Genomic DNA, 12550 nt, shown 5'->3' with positions numbered 1-12550 from the left:
CAAAAGAAGATTGTCTGAGTGAAGATCAGTATCAGTTTGGGTGATATTATCTTCCTCTAGAAAGTGCTCATCTTCTACCATCTCCTCAGCTAAAAAATCATCATCTTCTCCCCAGTCAACAAGCTCATCATCAGAAGGTAAATTTAATGAATCCTTCAGAGGTGAAGGATTGTGAGCATAAAATTTATCTGTGTTAATAATTGGAATTAACGTCCATCTACCGTGTACGAAAATCCATTTATACCTATCTGGTATAATTAGAGTTGGTGGATTATATTTCAGGTGAGAAGGTAATGTCCCCTCAGTAGATGAGAGATTTGGATTTATTTGAGAAGAATCCTTGCTAAGGTTGGAAGCAATATTTCCTTCATTTGTTTGAGTAACTAATGAATTAGGAATCTCCTTATCTTGAGGCACCTTAAGCAAGAAAGCTTTGAGAGAGGGAGCAAAATCCTCATCACGAGGAGATGATGGATGAAAGTAATGTCCATCATCAGAGTTCTTATCTCGAGGTGAATTTTCTTTTAAAGGGCTGCCTATTGAATTGTTCAACGAATATGGGTGATTCAAAGAGTTTTGAAATTCATTGGTCAAAGAATCTTCAGCAACCTTATCCCGAGGAGAATGAGACGTGTGCATGGCTCCAAATGGAGAGTTAGAATTACAATCTCGAGGCAATTCTAAGGTTGATGAGCATCCATGCATCTCGTCGGCCCTGTTGGGCAATAATCTGTCCCCTTCCTCGTTTCTCTCGCAAGAGACTGGAGGAATCCGGGGAGCCTCGACCTGATTATCACCAGAGCTCCAGTACTGGTCATCCGGCATCGATTTGCCAATGACAACTGTTGTTTCCGGTGGTGTATTTCGATTAATAGGGTGACCAACCTCCTTGGTTCCCGTCGGGAAGTTAATACCGGAGACAAGCTCATCGGTCTCACCGTGAGTAATGAGACTGGGAGTGGATGCAAGAACCTGCTTTCCTTTTGCAGACGATGGAATCTGGTGTGTGCTGCGAGTAGGAGGGGCTGGTGTAGCTTGCTTAGAAGCATTAGTATGAATGAAGACATTGGAAGAATCCAGTCCAGTTGTGTTCTTCATCTGAGTTGGTTAAGAGTTGGAACTTTGTATAACTTTGGAACGGAGAACCGGGATTCCATCATCTTGAAGATAAACCTTGAAACTCCTAACACCAACATCCACAATCATGTTTAAAGGAAAGTTGATAGCTTTTTTAAGCCTCACCAAAACCCTTAGATGTTCAAGAGAGACATCCTCCTTCTTTCGAACAAAAATCAGGTCACCAATTGGCCGAAGAACCTCCACAATAGAATTCCAATTCCAAAAATGAAGAGGAAGGTTCGATATCCTTATCCAATTGTAGTTGCCAGCCGCAATAGCATGGATCCAAATTCAGGAGTCCAGTGTGACAGTTTAAGAGAGCACTGTCCAAGGTTTGTTTGTAGAGAAACCGGGCTTTTCTTAACAAAGTAAGCTGCTGCCTTAGCTGAAAATAATGTTAGAATGAAATCATCTCCATAAGGGGTTATATGCTCACATTGATCTGTCTTTAAGTGTTGAGGAAGAAAGTCATGCAGTGATTTAACACTAGCATTACCAGAGAGAACTTTAATGATAATTATTCTTTTAAGGTCGTCTTTTGATTGTATTATGGCTTCTGAAATTGGAAGAGATACCCTTAATGAAGAGGAGGAAGGGCGAGCAGGCACATGAAGGAGAGGTTTCAGAGGTTTATCTTTAATGAAAGGATGCATCTTGGTGTTGGGAGTGACCTTCACAGAGGAAAGAGAAACTCGGGGGGTGTACGGAGGGGACAACGGACGGCAAAATGACCAACACCTGAGCATCTTCTACATGTGAGTTGATGTCTACAATCACCCACATCGTGGCCTGGACGCAGACACCGTTTGCAAACCTCTCCGGTGTCCGGCGATCGGCGGCGTTTGATAGAAGAGAACGGCCTTGTGGAGGACAAGGACAGGGGGTGAGTAGGTGGTGGAGAGCTCCGAACCACTTCGGCGAAGGTTACACCATCTTTCACCGGGGATTTACGCGAAACAGGGACTTCAGCTGGAGTAGAAGAAGATTGAAGCGGAGAGAAGGTGGCTGACGGACGAGCATGACGAGAAAGGGCGGAGTTGTTATGTAGTCCTCCCCTGGTTCCTCTGCGAGAGCTGTTGCGATAACCACTGCGAGCGCCACCGTGAACTTGCCGATAACCACCGTAACCCTCACGAGCGCCACTGAGGAACCTCATTGCCTCATCGCCTCATGCTAAGTTAAATTTATATCTTTTAAAACCTACATTTTATAAACAAAATGAATATTGTTTCCTCAAAAAAAAAAATTTGAACATTGACCAAAAACTTCAGAGGCCTGTCATTGTCAAGATGAAGTGCATTATTCAAATTATGAGATGCAAATAAAAAAGCCAATAGTTTTTTTTTTAACAAAGAAAATGGTGTAGCGATATATTAAAGTGTTGTTAAAAGACATACAGGTATGGTGGTGCATTATTTATGGTGATTTATAGACACTTGGTAATTTATTAACCCATCCATACATCACATGAGGAAATACCAATGGACCCAGATTCGACCCAGAACTTTGACCATCACTAGTTGGTAACAACACCATTGGGTTACCAGTGGCTTGTTGAGCGATTAGTATTATCATATGGTACATTATTATTATTATTATTATTTTGTTTTTTGACAATAAGCAACAAGCGCTCTTAACTTAAAGGTCTGTCAAGGGACAAGCGGATACAAAACTGCACTACTTACAGTGGGACTATTGACCCCTAGTGATTTATTAAGTTGGTCAAATCGATGTCATACATATATATAGGCCAATGAAAGTCTGTAATATGCACGTCTAAAAGATTTGCAAGAATCCTACTAAGTTAATAATTCCATTTTACTATGCAACTAGGTAAGGGAGGGAACCCCTACCTGGAAGCCATTTAAACTGTGAATAGTACTTGTATTAGGAAACATTTGATAAACAGTACCATGAGCGAAGTTTTGACCCTGTATTTTTCCATTCATTGCATGTGACAATCCAAGTTAAGCAGTGGTTGTCTACATGGTACAAATTCAATAATATTTATGATTTTCTTTAGTTATTTTATTCCGATGAAATATATATCTTTAAAATAACACAATGGCATTTAACTTTCCCTATGGCTTTTGGATAAAGCGAATCAGCAAAGTGTTATTAAAAAAAATATATCAACAAAGTGGCTACCGGCCGCATTTTAACTTTTTTTTTTTTCTTATTGCCTTTGCGTAGAAAGAATGATTAACTTATCTAAAAAAGATGTATCAATAAAGTGTTATTAAATATATATCTATAAAATAAGACAATGGCATTCCACTTTCTCTATTGCTTTTAGATATAGAGGATCAACACAGTGTTATTAAAAATAAATAAACAAATAAATAATCAACAAAGTGACTACTAGTGGCATTTAAACTTTTTTCAGTGCTTTTGCAAATAAAGAATCAATAGTGACTACCAATTCAAATATGTGTATCGGGATGCTTGAAGAAACTACTAGGATCAAAAAGCAATTAAGCGCTATATACATCAGAAGCGTGTGCACATACTGAAAATTAATCGTCCAATCCACATACCCTCAATCGGAGATAAAAGGGTTAGGCTACCAACTTGCAATCACAACAGGCGACTCGTTACCATTATTGTTTCTAATAACTCTTGAGTTTGAGACCTTTTGAATGTCTCACCCTCATTTTTCGCAATAAGGTCAAGTACCGCTATGCTATGAATCCTTTGGTTACTTGGCATGTTTGTGTGGAGGAACTTTATTCTATTGTTTCATTAAAAAAAACTTATTTTTATTTATTGGCAATCATAATAGCTAACATCTGGCCATAATTTATTCAAAATTTATATATATATATATATATACATAATAAAATTTACTTGGAAAAATAATAATTATTTTAATACTATTTTAATTAATTTATTTATTTGGAATTTTTTGAGTGAAAATTTGTTTATTGGAATGCCTTTGCCCCGATTAATTTAGAATTGAATTAGACAGTGGCATGCAAAATTGAAGTTATTGCTAATTTTTATCCCAAAATTAAAAAAATATATATTTTTTGACCTTTAAAATATATAATACTGTTTGTTAACTCATTAATTTTATAAATGTATTTATTTTATGACAAATGATCAAAATATGCCCGTTCATGTAGCTTAAATATGAAAGCAACTATATATATATATATTGTTATAAAATTAAGTTAAAAAAAAAAAAGCAAAATACCCAAAGTGGTGATGAGAAATGGGCAACTATTCACTTCATTTTTCGTGTATAGAATTTTTTTTTAATAAACTATATGCATTAGAAAAAAAAAAGTACATCAAGGAGAAATAAGCATGTAACAAAAATTTAAAAGTTTAAGGAAATAAATTTTTGGGGGGTTTTTTTTTGAAAAGGTGGATGAACCACATTCATTAAGAAAAAAAAAAAGAACCAGTACAAAAGGGGGATAAAGACAAAGCCGAGGCTCTACAAAAGAAGAAACCACAAGGAGTGGTGAATAGAGACTAAAACAACAGAGATACAACAGAGGAGAAAGCGACGAGAACAACCCCTACAGGAAAAGGATCCAAGAGGGGTACAAATATCAGGAAGACTAGATCTCGCCTGAACGGGGCCTCATGCTCCGCATCGTTGGTAGTTAGAAACTCGAGGCTTCGCTTAACCTTTGCCAACGGTTCCTCAATCTTCGCCCTCTTAGCTTCTGGAGCTGCAGAAAACCACAAGAGAACCATATGCTCAATTTTAAGAATCAGAGCAACAGTCAAAAGATAATTAGTAGTGAAAATACATGCATTTCTTTCAAGCCAAATGTTCCAACTGATGGCCCTCACAAACAAATCCCAGAAAGGGAGTAGAGGTTTAGGAAAGAAGTGTGGCCAATCACCCCATAGGTCGAGGATAGACCTAGGAGTGCGGCGGATACCTAATAAATTAGCGAAGAAGGTCCAAATATGAGTAGCCAAAGGGCAGTGTAGCAAGAGGTGCTCAGTAGTCTCGACATCCGCATAGCACAGAACACAAGTAGTCATAGGCAAAACATTGCATCTACGCAAGGCAAGGTTGTCTAGAGTCAGGATTTTATTATCCCACGCTAGCCAGTTGAAGAGATTAATTTTTTTTGGCCAATCTCCTTTAAGGATGACATTGGTCTTATGGCAACGGACACCTCCATCATTCAAGAAGTTATAAAGGGTTTTGACTGAGAACCTTCCCTTTGAAGTTAGTTTCCAGCGCCTTTCAACAATCCCAGAAGAGTGTTGAGAATGGAGAGTGTTGAGTACGGTGCTCACCGTAGACAAGTTATAAACAATGGGATCAGGCCCTCTGTTCATAAAATTTATAATAGTTTCTTCCTTAGACTGAGCTAAAAGGAAGAGGTGAGGACAAATGTCAGCAAGTGCACATCCTCCGACCCAGTTGTCAAGACAAAACAGAGTGGAGGACCCATTTTTGACAATAGAGATAGGATTTTTTTTAAATGCTGGTAGCGTGTGCAAGATACCATTCAAGAAGAAAGATCTATGTCTATATTGCTTGTGGTGTAAGTTCCATGTGGGGGTACTTTTAAAGTAATTTTCGCAAATGATATCCTCCCCACACCAATGACTCCCGGAGCTGATCTTCCACCACCATTTTCCCAGGAAGGCGTTGTTGAAAGTTTGAAGGTTCAAAATCCCCCAACCACCTTGCTCAGGTGATCTGCATAGTCTTGCCCAGCTAACCAGTCTAATTTTGCTATGTTGGATATCTGGTCCAGACTACAGAAAATCCCTTCTAATCTTGTCGATGCTCTTGATCACCAAAACTGGAAGCTTAAAAATAGACATCCAGTAGGTGGGGATAGCAGTTAGAACAGAGTTCACCAAAGTTAGCCGACCACCCATGGAAAGTAATCTGGATTTCCAGGAAGCAAGTCTAGAATGGATTTTGCTTAAAAGAATGTCCCAATCTTGTCTACGTGGTCGTCTCCGAGAGATAGGAATCCCAAGATAAGTGAATGGAAGGGAGCCAGGGTTGTAGTGAATTGTTCTAGTAAGAGCAATATGGGGTTCGAGGTTTCTTTGGGTGGCAATTAAACAAGTTTTCTCAGAGTTAACTTTAAGGCCCAATAAACCTTCAAAAATGTAGAGAATGAGCTTGATGATACGAAGGTCCTCTCCCCCACCAGATGTAAGAATGAGTAGATCATCAGCATACTGCAAGTGGCACATTTTAATTCCAGTATCCCTAAGTGGCACACCATGCAGTATACCAGAGTTTAGAGCATTGTTAAACATGAAGCTGAGAACGTCAGTTGCGAGAACAAAAAGAAGAGGGGATAAAGGGTCCCCCTGCCGAAGTCCTCTGCGATATTGGACATAACCTCTTTGAACACCATTAATCAGAAATTTCACCTTGGAAGAGGTGAAATAGAATTTATCCAACCAATCCACTTATCGTTAAAGCCTCTAGCTTTTAAGAGCTCAAACATGAAATTCCAATCTACAGTATCAAAGGCTTTGGCAAAGTCAACTTTGAGAATCAATACCGGGAGGCGATTTTTTTGCATGTAGAAGATAAGTTCTTGAGCAGAAACAATGTTATCAATGATGCACTGGTCCTTGATAAAAGCGGATTGAGTTGAGTCAACCAACGAATCAGTCTTGAGCCTAAGTTTATTGGCTAAAATCTTGGAGATAATCTTGAGGGAAGAGTTGATCAAGCTGATCGGGCAATAATGTGAGGGACCTTCAGGGGCATGGCTTTTTGGTAAAAGGGCGATGTTGGCCCAATTGATTCTTTCAAGATTAGCTCTACCCCAATAAAAGTCATCACAGAGTTTAAAGATATCCAATTTGAATATGTCCCAATATTTTTGAAAGAAAAAGATTGGGATGCCATCCGGTCCCAGGGCTTTGTCAGCTTTCATGTCAAAAACCGCCTTACGAATTTCCTCGTAGGAGAAGGGGGCATCAAGGGAGGTGAGATCATGAAGTGGTTTTGACCCGAGAAGAGTCTGCCAGTTAATCCTAATTCAAAAATCTTGGGTAGTACCACAGAGGTTTTGATAAAAGGATGTGAAAGCATTTCCAATCTGCGTGATGTATTCTACCCTATTGTTTGCTTGGATGATCCAAGGAATAAATTTTCTGTTCTTACGTCCATTCGCAATAGAATGGAAGTAGCTAGTATTTTCATCCCCTTCTTTGAGCCAATTCACCCTAGCCCTTTGCTTCCAATAGATCTCCTCCTGATGAAGGATTTGGGACAATTCAGTTCTTAAGGAGACCTCAATGGTCATTTCTTTCTCAGAGAGAGCACGGGATTCCTTAGTAGTATCTAGGTCTTCGATATCATGCATCAACACAAGTTTCTTGAGTTTAATAGAATCAAACTCAAATTTAGCCCATTGCTTGAGATGCATGAAGATACTAGCTAACTTTTTAGCTACAATAAAAGCCCCACAACCCTGGAACGAGTTTAGGTTCCACCAGTCCTTGATAAGGTCAGTGAAATGATCAACCGTACACCAAGCCCATTTAAAGCGAAAGGGACAAGGAATAACAAGGTGAGTGCCAGCTTCAAGTCGAATGGGCACATGATCAGAGCCTAAACGGGGAAGGCAATTTTGAAAGGTCTTAGGGAATAGAGATAACCATTCAGGGTTGATAAGGAAATGGTCAAGCTTGACCCAAATGGGTTTCGCTTGTCCATTAGTCCAAGTAAAACGCTTGCCAAAGGAGGGAGGCTCAATTAACTGGAGATCAGAAACAAATTGTTGGGTAAGTCTAATATCTCCTAGGTTGGGGGAACCATGTAATTTATCAAAAGGGGAGAAGATGGAGGTAAAATCTCCACAAATAGTCTAGGGCACCCCTCCCTCAGGTTGGCAAGTTCTAAGCTCATTCCAAAAATCAGATTTAAAATGTCGTGCGTTGGGTCCATAGACAGTGGTACAGACCCATCTAACATTATTAGATCTAGAGATGAATTCAACTGAAAGGCAAAAAGTGCCCTGAAAAATCATGTGTCCCTCCAATACACTTGTGTTCCAACCAATGATCATGCCTCCAACAGACCCTAAGGCAGGGGTGAAGGTGAAATGATTAAGTCGGGATCCACCAATCGAATGCCAGATGGTAGGATCAACCGAGTTTAGTTTAGATTCCTAAATACAACAGATATCTGCATTATGTAAATGGAAAAAATCTTTGACTAGGAATATCTTGGATGGTGATCCCAGCCCCCGGACATTCCAAGTAATTATATTCATGGGCAAACTAAATTGATCCTGAAGCAGAACCTATCCAAGAGGTCCCCGCTTCTATTCTCGAAGGAGCAGTTCTAATGGATTCAAGCATGCGAATATGTCTAAAATAGTCCTCTCTATGATGTAATGAATCAAAAGTGATGCCACAAGCAGTACAATAATTATTTAATTATAAATCATTCCAGGCATTAATAAGAAGGGGGGTAGTTGAGGTACCTCCTGGTGTCATGCTTGTATTCCCCTTCTTTTTAATTGATCGTGGTGGTTGTGGAATGAAGCCAGCTTCCTCGTTCCATCTTGATGATGGTTTTTTCTGCCGTTCACTTCTTCTGGTGCCATGAACTGGGTCATCTGAATGACCTGTATGGAGTAAGCGTATGATTTTCTCCTCAAAGTCAGATTCAGAATCATCTAATTCTTGGCTACCTAGACTGTCTCCATCATGGCTAGAACCATCGGATATCTGGGTATTAGACTCAAGAAGAGTGTCATCAGTGTGTTTATCTTCATTCCAAATTTCCAGGTTATCATTTGGTGCCTCTTGCTCACCAAAAGTAGAGCGGGCGGTGATGGCATTGGAGAATTGCGTGGGAACAAGAGACCAAATACCATTAAGGAAAACCCAATTAAAATTAGGAGGGAGATTGATGCTTGTAGGTTTTTTAGAGGGGTTGCAGAAATCCTCAATAATTTTGGTTCAATCAGTGCTCTATTGAGGTTGCAACCGGGCCTCCGGATCAGTAGGTTTGTTGGACAAGCTCGAGACAAGGCCCAAGCTATTTGTCTCCAAAGTTTGGGCCAAATCTGGATTAGAAGGGCCCAACGAAATCATTCCATCAGAAGTCACGTGGCCCAAACCGGTTAAGCTTTCACTCGGCTGGATAATGTCACATGATTCCAGGTTGATTGGAACCGGATCTAACATGGTCCCAAGTTTTGCCATTTTATTAGCAAGTGAAATGGGGCACATATCGAGATCTGGTTGCTCCTCTCTTCTCATACCAGATCACTGTCCCCCTGTAGCGAAGCAACCTCGTCCAATGTTGGCGCGACAGCAAGAGGTTCTACTCGGGACTCGGGCGGCGACAATGCCAAGCCCGACGCTGTCGCTTGACCAGTTGTTATCTCCTTGGAGGTGGCCAACTGGTTCAAGCATGAAGGGCCATCGGTCCGAGGAGAACTCAGACCATGACGGTTATGAGCCTTGCACCGGTCGCCGGAAGTCCCGGGAGCAGCGCTCACCGGCCGGACTTCAATAGAATTTATTTTAGAAGCAGCCTCAGGATCAGTGATCACCGGTTGGGCCTTGTTAGAGGTGCTTCTCAAGACCCCGGGAGCATCACTCACCGGACGGGTCGTCGGGGCCTGTTGCTGGATTCTCCACTCCTGCGAACCACGATCACCAGCATTCCTTCTCCTTGTTTGGTCTCGGACAATAGCTTCAGACGTGACTGAGGCCGCGGCTTGAGATCCAATAGTTTCTTTTCCTTTAAGTTCACAGTTAATCTCACCTAAAGCTCTTGCAGGGGGATTCTCAGCATGTGGAACAATATCAGATGATCTTTCAGATTGATAAACATATTTCTCGAGGTCGCGACAAAAAATGGGGAAGGAGAGACGGTTGTCGGTGATGAGAATAACGAACTTTCTCATCCTGAAGCTCAGGAACAGCTCATGAGGAAGGACCACCCGATGCCGGCAACGAACTAAAACCGAAAGGAAAGCTTTGTGAGGTTTACTGGGTTTAGGGATCGCCACCAACTCACCAATAGGTCGAAGGATGTCGACTAGCACCGACCATGTCCAAGCATGGAGGGGAAGGTTCCATATGAGTAGAGCTTGAGCGTGACCTGATACTGATCCAATCGATCCCATATCTACCGACTAGGGTGAGATCAAGAGGACACAAGGGCCCATTTTGGAGGGAAGGCTTAAATCTCCAATCTTCCTTGATTTGATTGCTTCTTCTTCGCTGTTCAATGTGGCCAGATAGGAACTCCCTCTGAATTCATAGACTCCATCAACTCGGGGAGTGTTCAAAGCTCCTGGAAGGAATTCAAGGAGGATGTCATCAGATGTCTGGCCGGAGATGACGTCTAGAATAATGATCTTGGATAGTTCTTTGCGAAGTTTTAAGGTTTCTTGCGTCAGGGAGATTGAGAGATGGGATCTCTGTGTTAGAATTAATCTTGTTATTGCATTTGGGACCCTATGTTATTTATATATTACGTTTAGGCATTGTTGCCTTTATGCATTTAAGTTTGCAGTTATGACCCTCCTTGTTTTATAAATTACATTTGTATTTAAAATTATGTTAGGATTATGTTTAGATAAGTTTGTTAGTTTGAATTTGTTTAGCTTCTTGGTGGCTAAGTAATTTAGTTTGAATTCAGTTATCAATATCAATATAAAAAATAGAAAGGTGGGGAGTTTTGGTTGACCGCGTCAAAATTATCTCATCTTCTTTGAGTGTTCTTTGTGTGTTTTTCTTTGATTTTCCTAACATTTGGTACCAGAGCAAGGTTCGGAGTAGATACCAAAGATTATGTCAGGTTCATCATCAAAGAGTGAAACAACCGTCGGCACGGCAACATTGAAGACTCCAACATTGAAGGCTCCAACAAGAGACGAGACGGTGACCCTCCAGTATCCGTTGCTCACAAAGAGCAACTACTCGGCATGGGCGCTCAAGATGAAGGTGTACATGCGTGCACAAGGCATGTGGGATGCCATTGAGCCTATTGATCCGAATGAGGAGATAGAGACGCAGAAGGATTAGATGGCCCTTGCTGCCATCTATCAGGGTATTAGCGAGGAGACGCTCCTTGTGTTGGCTGAGAAGGAGACGACTAAGGAGGCATGGGAGATGTTGAAGACAATGCACATGGGCGCCGAGCGCGTCAAGGAGGCAAAGATCCAGACTCTGAGAAGCGAGTTTGAAGGTCTACGCATGCGTGAAGTGGAGACGGTTGATGACTTTGCCACAAAGTTGACCACGATAGTCAACAAAATTCGTGCATTGGGCGATAAGGTGGAGGAGGCCTACGTCGTCAAGAAGCTCCTTCGTGTTGTCCCTTCCAAGTTTATTCAGATTGCATCGACGATTGAGCAGTTCGGAAATCTCCAAACGATGACTGTGGAGGAGGTCATCGGGTCGCTTAAAGCCCATGAAGAGTGATTTCAGGGTTACGAGGATGAGAAAGAAAAACACATCCTATTAACAAAGGCCGAATGGAAGGAAAGAGAAGAAGGTGAAGGTACGTCGAACTCGTTGAGAGGATGAGGAGGAAACAACTGGCGTGGCCGTGGGCGTGGACGCGGACGCAGTGATGATAGAAGTGGAAATGAAGGCACTCATCAAGAGAAGAAGTTTGACAAGACCAAGGTGAAATGCTATAATTCTCATTATTTCGATCATTATGCCTATGAGTATAGATCCAAGAAGAAGGATGAGGAACCCTATCTTGTGGAGAAACAAGATGACAATGATGATGAGCCGACGCTACTCATGACAACCCATCTTGTGGAGAAACAAGATGATGATGATGAGCCGGCGTTACTCATGACAGAAGTATGTGAGCGCTTGTAAGACATGAAGCATGCAGCAGAGGAGATCATGTTGCATGAGGTGAACATCAAGCCTAGTGTTAGAACTAAGGAAATAGTGTATGGGAACAACTTGTGGTATCTTGACATGCGTGCAAGTAGCCACATGACCGGGAGTCGAAGCCAGTTCTCAGAGTTGGACGAGACAATAGTTGGGAGAGTGAAGTTCGGTGATGATTCCGTCGTAAACATCCAAGGAAAAGGCACTGTAATGTTTCAGTGTCAAAATGGTGAGCATCGTCTTCTCACAGATGCTTACTTCATACCTAGTTTGTGCAGCAATATTGTGAGTTTGGGCCAACTTGATGAGCATGGGTGCGAGTCGGTGATAAAAGGAGGATACTTGTGTGTCTATGATAAAGGTGGAAGGCTATTTGCATGGGTGAAGAGATCAAAGAATAGATTATATATACTCAATGTTAAGGCAGTACATCCTGTGTGTTTGCTTGGAAAACATGGAGATGTGACATGGCTATGGTATGCTTGGTATTATCATTTGCATTTTCGAGCATTGAGCGTCTTGAAGAAGAATCTAGTACATGAAGAAAGGAATAAGTACATCGACATTAAATATCATTTCATTTGTGATTGTGTTCAAA

Source organism: Dioscorea cayenensis, chromosome 2 (assembly GCF_009730915.1).
Source record: "Dioscorea cayenensis subsp. rotundata cultivar TDr96_F1 chromosome 2, TDr96_F1_v2_PseudoChromosome.rev07_lg8_w22 25.fasta, whole genome shotgun sequence".
Taxonomy (NCBI): Eukaryota; Viridiplantae; Streptophyta; class Magnoliopsida; order Dioscoreales; family Dioscoreaceae; genus Dioscorea; species Dioscorea cayenensis.
This window is presented reverse-complemented; position numbering follows the sequence as displayed.